The 17,803-nt window shown below is 40.8% G+C and overlaps 1 protein-coding gene across 1 annotated transcript in view; it reads left to right on the plus strand.

Moving 5' to 3' along the window:
- The first annotated feature begins 1,429 nt into the window (after positions 1–1,429).
- The window catches only part of LOC101168616 (rap1 GTPase-activating protein 1), a 127,127-nt gene continuing 110,753 nt past the window's right edge, over positions 1,430–17,803 (plus strand). Inside the window, exon 1 of the transcript XR_002290229.2 lies at positions 1,430–1,683. The gene's annotated coding sequence lies outside the window, so the exon portion shown is untranslated. The remainder of the gene's footprint in view (positions 1,684–17,803) is intronic.

The following is a 17,803-nucleotide window of genomic DNA, read 5'->3' on the forward strand; positions in this document are numbered from 1 at the left end:
GGGTACAAATCATCATATGAAGATGGGTATTTACAGTAAGTGCATAAAGTGAATGAGTAAACTTGAAACAATATTGTGGAACAATGCTCTCTTGCTTTAACCCTTGTGCTATCTTAGATGACCCCACCCTTACATTGACGTGTTATTCCTACCATGACAAAGGTGGAAAGATTTCATGTTATCCATGGACACCAGTGAAGATCACAAATCATTGAAGAAAAAAGGTTCAGGGCACTGTCTAGTGGGGTCTAGATGACCCCACTCCCAATGTTAAAGTGCTTAGGATAGCACAAGGGTTAAAGTGGGACTGGACTGTGGAACACATTTCTCCAACAAATTACTGCTATATTAGTTTTTTTTTTCCCACCATATCACTTATTCTAAATAAGTAAGCTGTGCAGCTTTCAAAATGTTGTTAATTCATATGGTCTTGCAAGACTATTGACTGAATGTAGAGGAGTCAACAAAGGCAGCTGACAAATGTCATGTTATTGTTTCCAACCCGAAGTGTTTTGTGAATTTACCCAAAGAGAAAGCGGAAAATAAGTATTCACGAAAAAGGCAAACACAAGGGACACCTAGAGCCTGTCCATGAGGCCAGTACACCTAAAAAAACAGCAATGTTCCACCTCAGACCTACTATGTGCTGTTAACATCTTTATGCTGTCATATCAGCAACCCTTCTGTCATTAAAAAAAAGAAAAACCCTTATTCTTCTGGATACAAGAGTTCATGTTAGTGCTATTGACAACATGACAGCTAAGGATTTTCTCCCCACATCAGTGGTACATTACAAAACACAAGCTGAGCTAAAAACGATTGATTCTTATCCTATGATGTGTGACTTCAAAATAATGTTTCAAAATATTTTTTTTTCACTTTCTTGATTGAACCATTTGCAGTTGGCGATTCTTTTTTTGTTTCTATGTGAATTTTCTGTACTGCCACAGACAGGAAGTTTTTTACCTAGGGGGTGCCTAAGGGGGGAAACAATCTGATAGACATGTTAGAACATTAAAGACGGATGTTTTAAAGGCGACGGCTGCAGCAAGGAAAACATGAATAATTATAGGCTTTTGTTTTCTAAATAATACAAAAAAAATAGAGAAAATTGGCACAATTATCTTTTTTTTTCCATATAAGCCTAGAATAAGTGAATATAATAAAAAAAGGCAGATGTCCTTTAATTAAGCCACAATTGCTGCATGGAGGTGTTGTATTGTTAGTCCATCCACAAAAGCTAATTGTGTGCAAAATGGGCAGCAAGGAGAAAGCTGGAGTTCTCTCAGCGTGAAAGCTGAAAGGTAAATCAGCAGCATTTCCTGCCAGGAGTGGATGGATGGATGGATGGATGGAGGAGTGGGAGAAGGAGGGAGCGCATTGGGCGGCGGGGAGGGGTCACGTGACCGAAGCAGCATGTGCACTTTAAAAGAACGAGACTTGAAGCATCAGATGGGCGTCGCAGCATCCGAGCATAAGCATTCAGTGTCCGAGAGAGGAGGCTTACCCAACATCTACCCCATCCTCTGCTCTGTAACTCCCCTCCTTTTTTGCACCTGTGCTACCGGAACAGCCCCTTCAGTTAAGCTTGGAAGAAGTGAAGCAACTGCCCCACCTTCAGCGCGTTCTTCTTCCATCCCAGCTAAAGGAGGAGGAGGAGCACGCCTGTGATTTACAGAAAAGGTAAAGAAGTGTTTTCTTTCAGTTATTGGAGAGACTTCCTGCTTCTGTTTTTCTAATCCATATTAATTTTTCTGACTGCATCGCGCAGCTTGGGAACAACTCCGCGCGACTAGAAATGATCTGAGCAAACATTGTGTTTCTTAATTAATAATAAAACGCGTGCGCGCGCCGTGTCTCCGTGTGAGCAGCTGACAAAGGAAAAGCAGAGGGAAGAAAAATGGCATTGTAGTTGTCATTTATAGCTGCTATCATTATTTTATGACAAAATATAACACAAAATCAGGTGCTTTTGTTATTCAACAACAGTTTAAATCAAGTCATAAGTCGGCCAGTGAATAAATATTAATAGCCTATTAGATACAAATTACATTCTATAAATTTTACATTCATTGTTATGTCATAACTTGTTACAGCACAGAAAAGTTTCTTTTAAAGAACATTTCTCTTCTTCAGCCATTAACCACTCATTAATTACTAATAATTGCTGATTTGTTGGTCATTTAGCAGCTGCTCCATGTCAACATTCCCAAACAACAAGACTGCAACCTAAAGATGTGTGTTTCTTACTCAATATGCATCACAAGCTGGTATACACAAGCTGTGGCAGCACTCGCCGTGCATCGCCATGCATCTGTGCAGTCATTTGACTGAATAGATCCCCCGCCTCTGAAAATTTGGAAATCGCTGTGGAAAAATCAGCAGGTCTTTGCAGTGTTGGCAGGCCTGTTGCATCACCATTCCCCAAAACACAGCTTTGACTCTTTTCATTTTTTCTTTTTCTTTAAACTAACGTTTCAAACCAATCTCCACGCAGCCTGATGTCACTGGGTGGTAAAATGCTGTTTACTTATTGGATGACTGCATGCACAGGTGTGTTCATAACCTGAGAGACTGTTCAATTCATTAAATTCCTACGTCTGCGAGACTGGAATAAAGAATAGTAGTTTTTATATTAATGTATGATACTTTCTGTTGAGCACCTGGGGAACACATTTCTCTGTGCATTCTAATGACGACCTACTTAGTCAAGCATGCACAGAATAGTCACAGATATCCTAGATGCCCAGCAGGCAAACAGGCTCAAACTACAACCTGTTTGCAATCTCAACAGTCCGTTTACTCAGTGTCAAATCTGCAGGTGTGGAGTCCCCTTTACCTATTGCATTGAAAATTACAGTTGCAATTTATAGATCTTTTTCAACTTTTGTTGTTGTTTGAACATGGATTTTAAAAAAGCCTTTTTGCTCTGTTTTTCTTGACTACAATAATTATCTTAATCTGTAGATGCACACATTTTGCCTCAAACTAGATCAATCTATTTAGATATGGCCAAAAAAATCAAATTTGACAAAATGGAGCAAATTGGAATTGAATGTGCCATTTAAAAAATAAATTAGAAATGATATTGCACATGTTGTGTTTTCATTAACATTTTATTCAGCCACAATTGCTGCTGTCCTTCACAAATAAAGACTCAATGACATCACAACACAGAATATTAAACCACACAGTTGGATACAGATAAATGTCAAAGGCACTCCTACTTGATTAATTGGAGATTTGCTTTTCTCTTATTTGTTAACTTGAACTCATTAAATCTTGTATTTCATTCGGCACTGAGAGGGATACATTGATAATTTATAGCAAAATATTTCCCTGAACAAGAAATTAGTGTTTTATCTACTTTGACAGGAATAGATGCAAAAAGAGAAGCAAAAAAAAGAAGAAAAAAATGACCAACTGTTTTAATTTGTGTATAGAAAGATGCCCAACAGCAGTCCTGTATGAAGCATTTTCAGTAAACGTTCACCAAAACTCAAGATGCACTTGTCCATGATAATCAGTATATTAGTATTAACATCATTCATTGGTTATATAAATACAACTCCTAAATCCAACAATGTTAATTGGTTTCGAATTTTTTTTTTTTGAATTTGAAATGGTTTATTTCAAGCAATCAAATAGAAATGATATACAAAAGCAATACAATCATCAGTTATACATTCATACAGTAACTAATCAAACTTAGGATAATTAGGCATTGGCCATTACCTTCATCTGTCGGTGTGATTCGTAACAGATTCTTTTTTTTTTTTTTTATGTTTTCACATTAAAGACAGTGTAGTTTGGTGCATTTTAGGACTTGTTGCGGAGTAATATATTTTCTATGGCATGCTGAAACAGACAGTGCATTACTAAAGGCTTGTGAGTGCCTCCTCCTATAGTTTTTATTTTCTCCCACTGATCCTGCGATGCTGCAAAATCCGCTCCAGCGTTGCTCCTTTCATACTTATCTCAGCATGCCATTATCAAAAAAGGCAAAGGCAGGGACTCCCTCTGTCATTGCTGTATGTGTCATGGGTGACCGAGCAGGAACGTGATCCAAATGATGTATTATGACATTTTGCAGTTTGCTCAAGCTGTAAACTTTTCCCTGAATAGAGGCAGATCAAAAATATTGTAGTACCTTGAAATCATGATGTTGTCTGAGGAAGCTCAGCAGGGTATAGTGAGTCTTTGACCTCCTGTGACTATCAGTGAGTTCCTGCAACTAAATAGAAGCACTTTCCAGTGTTTCAGTTTCAATACTGGGAAAATGCCGAGGGTAGGGTCAAGAAGGGCATTTTTTGGGGAAAGTAAAGTTGCATCATACGAGCAAATTGTGGGGTGATTTGCTATGTTAACTCATGAAGGAAAAAGTCAGTGAAGGATTCCCTTTTGTGTGTCTTGTTTTGATACATTTGGACTCAGATCTTTCATCTGATGCAAAAAAAAAAATCAAACGCTCTAAAATGTTCGCATCAAATATATTTATGATATAAAGATGCTCTCAGACAGATAATCTTTAGAACATATCACATTTTATTGCGGAAGTCAGCAAGAAAGTGCAAAAAACCAGGAGTATTAAAAAAGCAGAAAAATGACTTAACTTGTCTTCACTGTAAATTGAATTTAGATATTTGAGTTTTTATAATGTTTTAACGTAATTCAACTGGACAAGCTCTTGGTCATGTTGTTCGTGCAAATTAAAATTTTAAGTCAAATACGTCTCAACTAAACAAAACGTCTTACTATGAGAGTTTACATGAGTACAATCTTCTTTTGGCCCTTCCAATTTGCAACCATTAGATGGTGCTAAGCTGGAAAACGTTTGCTTTTTGCTCAGAAGAAGAAAAAGCCTCATGAAGTCTTCTTTAAGGTCAGACTCCATGTGTTAGGGTTTAAGTATGTAATCATCACCATAATATGATTGTTTTAGTTCTATCCTTTAGTAAGAAAACAATGACGTGAAAAGTGCTGACTATTCAAGATATGATGTTCCTGTCAGTGGCGGTTTTTGATATGGGCGATGTGGGCGGTCGCCCAGGGCGGCACTTCGTGAGGGGCGGCAATTGCCGTGCCCGATGCGTGCGTTACGCACATATAGTGCTGTGCTACGATAGATGTCTACGATATTCAAAGAGGAAGTTTGCAGCTTTTAATTTGAAATTGCTTCAGCTGCCGACACTCAACACTATTATTTTGATACATCAGACTGTTAAGAATGTCTTCATCCTATTTGCTCTTCACACTTATGGTGCAAAAAAAAAAAAAAAAAAAAAAAAAAAAGATGAAATAACTCAGAGTGAAACAACGTAAAACAGGCACATGAAAAGGAATTGGGCAGAACAAACACCTGTGGTCAACCAAATTTCGACAAAAGCAGGCAATGGGGATTATTTCCCACAATTCCTTGCTCTGACACGGCAGACCCGACACGCACGTGACCACCGCCTTCTGCTGCAAGACATTTGTGGCCACACCTCTTTGCGGCAGTCTTTGGAACTTAAGTCAAAAAACTCGAGAGGGGGGCGCAACTCACCGGTGGCTGGCTGAATCACACTAACAGGTGATTGGGAGTCTTTTTCTATCTGACAATCAACTCTGGGCCGCAGCTGCGCCTCCCGTCATAGAGACGGAGCCGCGTGTGTCAGAGGGAAGGGGAGGGGGAGGGTTGGTGGGCGCAGACCATTTTTTATCGATTGAGGTTTTTTGGAGGATTTCTACTGTTTGTGTTGCACAAAATTAGGGAAATGCCAAATATTTTTTGAATAATCCCACTGATGAGTTCTATGATTTAGTCTTTAATGTCTTATAAGACCTAAACATATTAATCACAATAAGTTTTTTTTTTAGATCTAATCCCTCTGATATGTTTCACAAAGACACACACAGGACGTCACACATTAAGAAATTAATGTGTGCGCTGGTGGGGTTACTCGCCCAGGGAGTAAGTCAGTGTAGAACCGCCACTGGTTCCTGTACTGCCTGCTTGAATGACCCACTTTTATGTTATCAACCCCTGCCACCAATAACACCAGACTGGATACACTGGGAAGGCAGAACTCCTCTGTGACAGTTCGCGCTATCACAGACCGATTCTTCTTCTGCAGAAGGAAAAAGTCAGAACCCTGACACCATGCACAGTGGGACAGTGGTTAGCACTTACCCTACAGGGAGAAGGCTCTGGTTCAAATCCCAGCCAGGACCTTTCTGTGTGGAGTTTCTATGTTAATTCCACCTGTGTTCCTTCCATACTACCAAATATGTTTCATAAGGTAATATATTACTCTAAATTGCCCCAAGGTTTGTGTGTGTGATTGTGAGGCCCTGCAACAAACTTTGTGTACCCTGCCTTCACCCAACAGTGGCCAGATCAGGCTCAGGCAGCCCTAAAAGGGAGGTAGCAGAATTAGGAAATGGATGAAAGGATGATATTTGAAACCCCCTGCTTAACACAATTTAAGTTTTTAAATGAGTTAGGAAATATTTAAGTTATAAGAAAACCAAAAGAGTACTTTTGCAAAACAGGATATATTAATTTAATACAACAAAAGATTATGTTAACGCAAAACATCAAGATGGTGACCTTGACTTAAAATTTAAGGCAGCCCTTTAACTCATGTTTCTATGTGAAAACATTACTCTTTGTTTTACAGTATAAAGTAGAACCAGAGGGAGCTGTGAACAAAAGAGCAGACAGAAAATAAATTAGTCTACTTACTTTTTAAAAAAAAATTACTAAGTAATTTATATCCACATAAACTTTTGCTCTTTCTCTTCTATTTGCTTTTTTCTTTGTCCTTGGCTGTTTATTATCACCAATGAGTTTACAGGTAAAAGCATCTCTTTGCAGGAACATTTACTGCTAAATTTACGAGGATTTGTTTTTAAATATTCATTCGCTTTTGAAACTCACAATTTTATGAGAAAATTACATCTTCTTCCCAAAGTGTTAGTATTGAGAAATATCTTATGTTATGGGTCTGTACAGCTCATCTTGTGGCCCATTTGATAGCACAATAAAAGCTAGGTGGCAGTGTTGATGTGCTGCACATTGTTCTTAAAACTTCCAGTTTGCAGTTTGTTCTATATCAGGCCATCCAGATTGACTTTTCAACCTTTGGAGAAGTTAATAATAAAGTAACTCCATGTTGTCATTTCTGCACAAGCATTTTCTCACAAAGTGCAGATAGTCTTTCAGGCATGTGTTGGTCATTAGAGATGCTTGTAACCTTTAGTGGCTTAGATGATTGCTAATAATTACCCATAAAATAATCTGTTCTCTCAGAACAGAGCTTGCTGGTTAGCATGTGCATCAGGCATCAGAGAAGATTGCAAATATCTCCCGATGTAAAGTAAATATTTTTAATGACCGATTTTGAGTCGGAGCCGCAGGGATCTGCTGGGTTTGTTGCTAAGTAAAAACTGAAACCTTCAAGGGCATTATGTTAAAGAAAAGCTCTTAAAGTGCCACAGCATGCATGACCGTGCTTTGCACAGATTGGCAGGTTGAGGACGTTTTTAATCAAAATCTGCATTCAAGAATTTCAGAGGCTGTGTTTGACACACCCCGAGTCTGTGTGTGATTAATCTGGGAGGAAGGGCGCCAGTTGTTACCGACTTGCTGGAGGTGCTCCTCCATTATTCATGAATGTACTTTTATTTATTTATTCGTTTCTTGTTCTTTTTTTGTCCGTCATTTTGTAGTAGTTGTAATTTGCTTCTGTGCTTTGAACTGATCAAGAAGAAATGCCAGAAATTGTCTGGGATTATTGAAAATGTCAATCTCTGCAACAAAGGAGATTCAACCATCACCTATTTCAGATCTAAGTTATTTTGAAAATCATTATTTTTCATTCATTTCATTCAGGCTCTGGACTTGTTAAAGAAAGAAATCTCAGCTGAATGAACACTTTTGGACTTATTTCAGTAGGGAATATCTGTGTGAAAACATACAACCAACAGTCTGGGTATTTAAAGCAACAATGTGTGAAAGCTATTACCGCTATTTTTATTCATTAAGGACCCAATAAGCGCTTCCCATCTTTCTTCAAAGTAAATAGAAAGCAGAATGTTGCATGCGTTTGGGGCAAAAAAAAAGCACATGATCACGTTAGACACAGCCTGTCAGATGCTGTTCATGTCTCAGAACGTGACTCGTTGCTCCTGACCAACAAGTGACCTACTACTAATTACACATCCAGACACTTTTTGTGTACACATGCACATCCACAAATGTCATTTAGATCCTCTGCATGAGCTATGAAACTGAATGGTTTCTTTCAGCTTTCTTACTCTATGGCGAATTTAACAATTTAATGCAAATGTTTGCAGGTTCAGGCAATCAATGCATAAAAACACAGGTGCAAAAGCTTTGGGCTCCAACGGAAAAATGTTGGTCACGCTATGGCTACTATGGGTATGTAAATCAGTGTTTAATTTTGTTTGAGTAAAATATTTCCTGGCAATTTAAGATACATTTTTATTTTGCTCGTAGTAATAATAGTAATTATAATAATTTAGTACTCCCAAAGTCTGTAAAAAACCTTTTGCTGGAGCTGCACTGAGCAAGAATCAGTGCTGCTCAGCAGGTTGCGTCAATGCTTAAACCATGGTCCGGCTGAATACTCGATTCTGATTGGCTGCTGGGTGTGCATTAAAACCTGATAACTGCACGGTGAAAAAAGAAGTTCCGGTCACCTAGCTTAAATGTTTTGTATCACTGCGCCGGGTTCTTTAAACCAACCTTTTGCTTCATCATTTGGACAAAAACAAGCGGTAAGAGGTGAACTTTCTCTCTGAACTGATGCTTTATTTAACCCATTGGAAAGATCAGCATATATATATCGCCGAATCTTGACTGCAGCGGTGGTGTTACGTGATGCGGCGCTTGGAGTCGGACGATTCAGGCTTCCACGGCGTGCGTTAAAAAGTAATAACGCACACTTCGTCTGCCATTAACCCTTACATATTGCATTAGGAGATGTGGGAAAAATGAACAGTTTGAGGACAAAAGCCACTTATAATGAGTGAACCTTAATTAAGGATTTTTTTAAAACAAATTTCAGCATGGAAACACTGATGTAAATTGGTGCTTTATCCTGTAGTGTAGAACATTCAATCCACTTCTCTCGGTTACATAGACTGATAATGCAACATGCAAATGATAAGGATTAGAGACTATTTCTACATTTTATATTGAAAATGATCTCAAATTGTTACAGTTTCTGTTTCTTTGCCCTTGTGGTTTGTTTCCTTTTTGTTCTGTGATGCTTTCAGTTCACTTCCTGTTTTATTTTGTAGGGTTTCCTGTTTTGTCTTTGTTGTGAGTTTTACTTTGGTTCCCCATCCTGCCTGATTGTGTACACCTGTGTCTCATTTGTCTGTATGTATTTAAGTCTTGTCTTTCCCCTCCTCCTGTGCTGGTTCATAGTTTGTAATTGTCTCGCTCCCCCGTTTTCAGAGTTTTTCGAGTCTCGAGTTTTGCCTGCCTGTTGCAATGGTTTTGTTTTGTAGTTTCCAGTTTTGTTATTAAACCTCCATTCCCTGCATCCTCCTGCCTCCTCTCCTCTCTGCGCCTGGGTACCTCCCATTCCCCCCGTAACATTATGGACCAGCCAAATATGTACCCAGCAGAGAGTGACGTTGGGTGTTTTGGAGCATTCTGCCAGGAGGCAGACGAAGAACGGCCGGACGAGTTCCTCTACCCGGGCATGAGGGACATGCGGCTCCTGGAGGCATATTGCCAGGCGGCAGAGAGGACCAGATGCCCCTGGTCCCCGGTCTCCGGTTCCGTTTTCGAGGGGAGTCGCCTAGCCTCAAGAGGAGGTCGCCGTCACCGCCGCCCTCACCGTAAGTCCTCCCTTGACTCCTGGATGGCGCTGGACAGTCTCCGGCCACGGGCCTTCCTGGAGCCTCTGGACCAGGACCTGTGGCTGTGGGAGGACCCTTACCTGGAGGAGGAGGGGGTCGAGTCCCAGTGGACTTTGGAGGGTCAGCTCCCCGCCTCCTTCTTCGACGGGCCTCGTTTGGCTGTGCGAAGGGGCCGTCGTCGTCGCCACCGTCCCTCTCGACGACCCGTTTTGGTTCCGGAGGTGGAACTGGAGGCGTCCCAACACGGTCCTGCGTCCAGGAGGGAGCCGGACCCACCACGACCCGTTCCGGCTCCAAGGAGGTTGCCGGACGCATCTCTTCCCGTCCCTGCTCCTAGGAGGGTTCCGGACGCACCACGACCCGTTCCGGGTCCGAGGAGGTTGCTGGACGCACCACGACCCGTTCCGGCTCCGAGGAGGTTGTTGGACGCACCACGACCCGTTCCGGCTCCGAGGAGGTTGCTGGACGCACTTCGACCCGTTCCGGCTCCGAGGAGGTTGCTGGAGACAACCCCTCCATTTCCTGCTACGAGGAGGGTGTCGGACCGTCCACGACCGGTTCCGGTTCCGAGGAGGTTGCCGGACGCCACCCCTTCCGTTCCTGCTGCGGACCCCGAACCCGAGCCACCTGCCGCGGACCCCGAACCCGAGCCGCCTGCCGCGGACCCCGAACCCGAGCCGCCTGCCGCGGACCCCGAACCCGAGCCGCCTGCCGCGGACCCCGAACCCGAGCCGCCTGCCGCGGACCCCGAACCCGAGCCGCCCGCCGCGGACCCCGAGCTGCTGCCGCCCGCCGCGGACCCTGAACCCGAGCCGCTGCTGCCCACCGCGGACCACGAGCCCCAGCCGCCCGCCGCGGATCCCGAGCCCGAGCCGCCAGCCGTTTGCTGGTTAGACTGTCGATGCTGGTTGGCGCTGCCTCCCGGCCCCCCTCCGGATCCGCTTCGCCGTACAGGGCGGTCTCCGGGCCGTCCTCCGGACCCGCTTCGCCGGACTGCTGTTGGCCCTTGGATTGGCCTTTCGGGCCCCCTCCTCCTGGACTCTTGGAGGAACCTCGGTGCAGTTCCTTGAGGGGGGGGTTATGTTACGGTTTCTGTTTCTTTGCCCTTGTGGTTTGTTTCCTTTTTGTTCTGTGATGCTTTCAGTTCACTTCCTGTTTTATTTTGTAGGGTTTCCTGTTTTGTTTTTGTTGCGAGTTTTACTTTGGTTCCCCATCCTGCCTGATTGTGTACACCTGTGTCTCGTTTGTCTGTATGTATTTAAGTCTTGTCTTTCCCCTCCTCCTGTGCTGGTTCATAGTTTGTAATTGTCTCGCTCCCCCGTTTTCAGAGTTTTTCGAGTCTCGAGTTTTGCCTGCCTGTTGCAGTGGTTTTGTTTTGTAGTTTCCAGTTTTGTTATTAAACCTCCATTCCCTGCATCCTCCTGCCTCCTCTCCTCTCTGCGCCTGGGTACCTCCCATTCCCCCCGTAACACAAATAGGCTAAAGTTGGAATTTTCTCCTTGACTAATTTCCCATACTTTCAAGATTTCAAAGGAGCCCAGTACAAACCAATAATAAAGTCTCCCTCCAGTTGTCCATGTATACAGTAGATGTTGGAATTAATCAGGTTCCATAAAGAAATTTCATACTGTAGTCTTATATATGATATTTTTTCATTTGGTAAGAATGAAACCCTTTTATTATTTGACCCACAATCATGGTATACACTTATGGATACTGATAAAAGTGTTTAGCTTTTAGCTTTAGTTACTGTGGCGTTGTTTTTGTTGAGTTGCTTTTACAACACCGGGGACACTGACTTGTTACTAGCTAAATATTTTGATCATTGAAACGCTTTTCCAGTGTGAGTCTCTAATGTTGAGCCTTAACCCAATCCAAGTCAATTAAGTATAAAATTAACCCTTTAGAACTGGAGATGTCACAGGTGACAACTAAATAACACACTCTCTTTGACACACCGTAACTCTTTGACCATTTACACTATCGCAGTGAATCAGTTGATTTATATGGCTCGCGTAAACACTTCACTACTGTGAACTGCTGCATATCAACGCAAGGCTTCTGTTCTTCGCTCCAGAATCTGCTGGAATTACATGAATTTGCCTCAACGGTTAAAGAGTTAGTTAAAAGAATAGAAATTTGGAGCTAAAGCTCTTGTATTGAATGGTTAACTAGCAGGATCCAGTTTGTATGCAGCTGTGCTTTTATTCCTGTACATAAACAGTACACACTATGTGTTAGTAAGGCTGGCACACCTCGGACTGTAGCTGTAACACTGTATTAGCAAGTATTAGTACAAGCACCAGTTTTTTTCATCTTTATGGTGTTACGATAAAGTGAACACAGTTGTTATATCAGTTTAATATCGTGCAACAAGATACTTATTTATCTTATTTAACATCAGGTTGTAGCTGGTTTTACCTTTATAGATGGCTGTCTAAACCTGGTCCTTGAGATTTAACACCCTGCTTGTTTTCCAGCGCTCCATGCACTGATTACTGCTAATTACCTGGGGCAGGTGTGTTGAGTCTGTCAGAATGTGAAGACACCCAAGTCAGCTTATCAGCAGCAAGCAGGGCAGAGAGAGCAGGAAAACAGGCATGGTGGTAGACCTCGAGGATCAGTGTGAGGCAGCCCTGCTGGATGAAGTAATGTCCTCATTATCCGTTTTAGGTTGGTAATGGTCTGAATCCCTACAATTTCAAAAACGCTTAAAGGCCCGTACACACCGGGACGAATTTCGCCCGCGATATTCGCCGACGTTTAACGCCTCGTGACTAAACCAAGGGCACCAATGTGAGTGTGCACACCGACGCGAAAAAACGACACGCGTCAAAGCGTCACTTTTTAAAAAACGCCTCGGGTTCATTTTTTTTATTTGACGCTCCGCGTCGAAAACTATACGACCAATGAGCATGGCGCTTTTGCACACGTGTCTGGAGCTTCTGAAGTTGCAGTAAAACACAACTTGGGGGCGCTCAAACACAAAACTGCCTTTCTGAGCACATATACCAGCGAAGAAGATAGACACCAAGTAGCGTCTACACTGCCGCGAATAAATAATGACGGACAATCTAATGTCAGGGAATGAAATTGCATGTTCGCTCGTCTCATCGTCAGCGAAAATCGCCTGGGTGTGAACACAAAAAAACGTGGCGAAAAACGCTGGCGAATAACGCCTGGCGAATATTCGTCCCGGTGTGTACGGGCCTTAACTGTATTAAAATTTGGTTAAGCTAGTTGAAAAGAGAAATTATTTCTCATAAAGGTCACAGCAGTAATAGTCAGAGTATTACAAACCACGGGGTTAAATGTGACATAATACATTTTTTAAATACTACTTGCAGCTCACAGACCCCTGCATCTCACTGCTGCTGAGTAGGGAGCAAAGCAAACAGTTCTCTCCATGTGGGCCTTTGCTGTTGAAGTTTGTTGAGCTGTGTGTAATACGGCTCCTGTGTGGTGACATGTCCTATATAATCTGTGTGCTTCCTCTTAGAGGTGTTTGCCCTCAGACCACCCTGCCTTTGAGTTTAAGTGAGAGGTACAAGTTTGTTTAAAACAAACCCCCTGCTCGAAAAACAGACAGAGCAACTAGGTTTGTTTTTTTTTTGTTTTTTTTAAGTGTGTGACATATCATTGAGCATTACATTTGCAAATGCATTTAACATAAAGTGTCCAGTTGTGTAAACGCTGTGAAATTCAGCCAGTAAGGATGAGCTATTACCATAAATATTGCCATATTCATTGACGTGGGTAATGATTGATCAGAATAAAAGTTCAGGCTGGGGGACCTCAAACAGAACACCAATGGGTGAGCTTCCTGTGTAGAGTTTGCATGTTCTCCCTGTACAATGGGTTCTTTCCGGGGACTTCAGCTTCATCCCACCGTCCAAAAACATGCTTCATTGGTAAATTGGTTACTCTAAATTGCCCCTAGGTGTGAATGTGAGTGTGCATGCTCTGAAAAAAAACAGGTATGTTGGATTTACATTAAAAACAAATATGTACATTGGTTGTGTGCACTACATTTTTGTTTTGAAAACATATTTTTGTCACATAAAGATTTATATAATTTTTTAAGTTAAAACGACATATATTTATCACACTTGGGTGTGTGATTTGTGGCCCTGTGACTGGCGACCTGTCCAGGATGTCCTCTGCCTTAGCTTGCGAGGGGCCAGGATAGGCTTTTGGCGGCCTTGTGACCCCGAAAGGGACAAAACAGGTTTATAAGATGAATAAATGAATGAATGATTGATTTGGCTTAGGTTTTATGTCAGATGCCCATCCTGATACAACCTTCTGCATTTACCCAGACTCGGGACTGGTACACAAAAGCATTGGATTGTGCCCCCTTGTGGTTGCATCCTAGTGTTTCCATATAGGAGTAACTGAAATTTTTAAAAACAATAAATCCGTGAAGGGTAAAAAATAGGAAACATTTGTGTTATGAGGTCTTAAAATTAATGGTCTGTGCCTATGCTTGTTTTAATGCTATATATATTTCTTTTTCATTTTGATTGATATTTTTTTGTCTTAATGTTTAGTTATTCTTGCAAGGATCAGACCACTCAACATTGTATTGCCCTTGAACTACGTGGTCCCATTGTTAAGTTTGACGCTAATGCCTCTCTGTTTTCTTTTTAAAGTTGGCTTTGTGTGAGTGTGACTTCCCCTCTGCCTGTCTCTGTTTTTATCTTTCCTGATTGTTGCCACCTGTGTCTAATCAGACCCTGATTGTATATCTAGGCCTGTCATTTTCTCTTCTTCTGTTGTTCTTTTGTTCTGTTTACTGTGTCCTTCTGCGTTGACTCCTGAAGTTTAGTACTCGCCTTTTTTTGTTTTTTATTACATTTTCCCTTTGAGCTGCACTTTTTTTTAAAGAACATTTCAATTGTCCACTGTCCTTGTTTTGCTGCACTTAACCGTGTATGCGAACAATCACATAGCCACAAATCACACATCCTGGTAAGTTGCCACTTTTAAGCTGGCTAGATCAAGCCACTGCCCTATTTTCCCCACTCTTGACCCACCTCCAGCCCGGCTTGTCATTTTACATTGAAGATTTTATTTTGATATATGGATATTCCTTTTTTTCCCCTAATTTTTTTTATTTTTATTTTGTGTCATTTTTAAAAATGTAATTTTTCTGAATGATTTCTTTTGCTATTTCAATTGTCATTGTGATCTTTAACATATTTTTACATGTTAAAGATGATGCTTGCAAGAATAACAATTAAAGGTGAAGAAAAGCCATCTATGTGAAACATTAAGATGAAAAAACATCAATCAAAATGAAAAAAAATAGCATTAAAACAAACACATAAAAGAATAACCTCCCATTTCCAGACTATTACCAACAGTCGCACTAATGCATTTTTTACCTTAGGTTTGTTCCACAAATAGGCATATCTATGTATGACAGACCATTAATTTTAAGACCTCATAAAACAAACGTTTCCTATTTTTTCCTATCGTTAACATGTTCAGTGATTTGTTGATGTTATTTGCACTTCAAGGGCTACTGTGTTCCTCCTTCAGTAAATCATACTAATGTAATTTAATGGCAGATGTTATTTTTGTCATACATCTAATACAGCAAATGGGGCTGTCTAAACTGAAACTGCGGATTGGTTATTCCATACCGGTCTGTTTGACCCATTGACTGTTTAAAGGAAATGGACCGACTGAGTGTGATGTCACCCATAGAAGATGAATTGCTTCCCATTTCAACCAAATGAAGACAATTCAGGAATAATATTTTTGTGATACAGACGTCATGCTTGAATCAGTGCATCAGCTTTCCTATGACAACCACTCTCGCCAATCAGGAGCATGTTGGAAGGCCACACCCCTACCACTTGAAAGTTGGCTCTGGAGAATCTGTCTGACGCAAGACTACATACTTTATTGAAGCATCTGATTGTTCAGTTTATAACTTAATTAAATTGCTATAAAGAAAAAATATAATCAAAAAAATACAAGTACCAAGAACATAGTACAGCAAAAATGGCTATTCTGACAAATATAATGACAGTAATAATAGCTGTTAATTTTTCAACATAAGTTTATAATTTCTGTTTTTTGGGACCAGCAGGTATTTCCCATTTGGAAAACAGGGAGGAAATGAATGGGAAATACCTGCTGACATAACAAAGTGAGGAACAGCCACTTCCAGGAAGAGTCTGCACTGCCAGCACCGCCCCCAGGCTAACACACACCCACTTTCTCTGCGGAGATAGCAGCGATCAGCAAAACACTTTCATTTTTTATGCACAATATGCCAGTCTATCTTTGCAAAAGTTCAAATGCTGCTAGTTTTTGTGGGACAAATACAGACACGCTGTCATGCCTAAGTCAAGAGATCCAGTCGTCTTACTTACCGGAAGGAAATGAACTGTGAAAATAACGCATATAAAAAAAAAAAACATTCTTTAGTGTGCCAAAGGTAATATATTATCATATATCTGGACATAGTTTACTTGAGGCTTAGGAATAGCATAATATAGGCCCTTGAAAGGAGTTTTGTAGCCAGATTACTGCACCATACAAATCTGATTTGATTTGATTTATTGATTTATTTCAAGCATTGTAGTCAAAGCAATAAAGAATTTACACATATTTATCAAAGTCATTACAGAAATGTTGAAATGCATAGTTTAAAAAGACATAAAATAAAACAAAAAAGTCACTTAAATCACATTTGCCTAAATAAATACAGTGATCATTTACTAAAGTCAAGTAGAGCTTGATTAATTGCTTGAAAGGGAGGGGGAAGAAGCGAACTTATATAATTCCACCCCTACTGAGTTAATTCATTTTATTGTTTTACAGTCTTTGATAATTTCCTTCTTCCAGTAACAGAAGTTTATGTATGTACATAGTAGGTAATATTAAGCTCCAACCTTTTTATTTCCAACTCTTTTAAAGTCATAAGATAGGTTTACCCAACAAGGATGCTGTTTGATGTTTTATCAATAATTGGTCCTTTGATTACTTTTGCGGCACCAGTCCACACCAACATGGAATCCATTATCCTGCAGGTATCTGCACTCCGACAAGGAAAATGTTATCAGCATTTTCTCTGCATAGTTGGCTGTGCGAGGCACTGCACAAGCCATTATCACACTTTAGGATATTTTAATTCAGTTTGCACGTCCATTCGCCTCTGGAAAATGAATGGGTGTGTGAATATGATCAGTTTCATCCTGATTAAAGGATGAACCATCCATTTAAATCCTGTGCACTCCCGAGGAACATCGGCTCTGATGCTAAATCTGATTTCAAATTACATGGTGCGCCTGTGTGGAGAGCTGAGAGCAGCAGTATTGGTCATCTGTGAAGCTCAAACACCAGCAATTAATTGATCAAAATCTTAGTTGGGGAAACCTGACTATAGAGTCTATATTACTCTGCTTAAATTATCTTTTGTCTTAAAAATCTCCTAAGAATTCTTCACATGCCAAATTTCCCATAAGAGGAGTATTGTGGAACTGTAACTAGGTCAGAACTTTTATTTTATTTTAGATCAGATTGATATGGTGCTGTATATGTCTTTTTTTTTTTTAGAGATATCAGCCTTATTGCACCTACAAAATATCTTATTTCATGGTTGTACTAAATATTTTTACAGCTTCCTTATTGCACAGACACTTCAGTCTCCTGTGATTCAAATTTCTGACTAGCAATGTTTACCACAATAAAACAAGATGTATAATATTCATTATTTAAAGCATACTGTAAAACAGAAGGTTGCAGTGGGTGCTGTTAAATAACACAAACAGTTGCAGCCTTGAATTTGTGTTTAGGTGGTGGATGACACATTCCTTATGGTCTGCATTGTAAAAACAGTTTTTCACATGGACCCTATTCTAATGTGCACGAACATTGCAGGGTGCACTGCTATGGATATAACAAGTGA

The sequence above is a fragment of the Oryzias latipes genome, chromosome 5, assembly GCF_002234675.1.
Source record: "Oryzias latipes chromosome 5, ASM223467v1".
Classification (NCBI taxonomy): Eukaryota; Metazoa; Chordata; class Actinopteri; order Beloniformes; family Adrianichthyidae; genus Oryzias; species Oryzias latipes.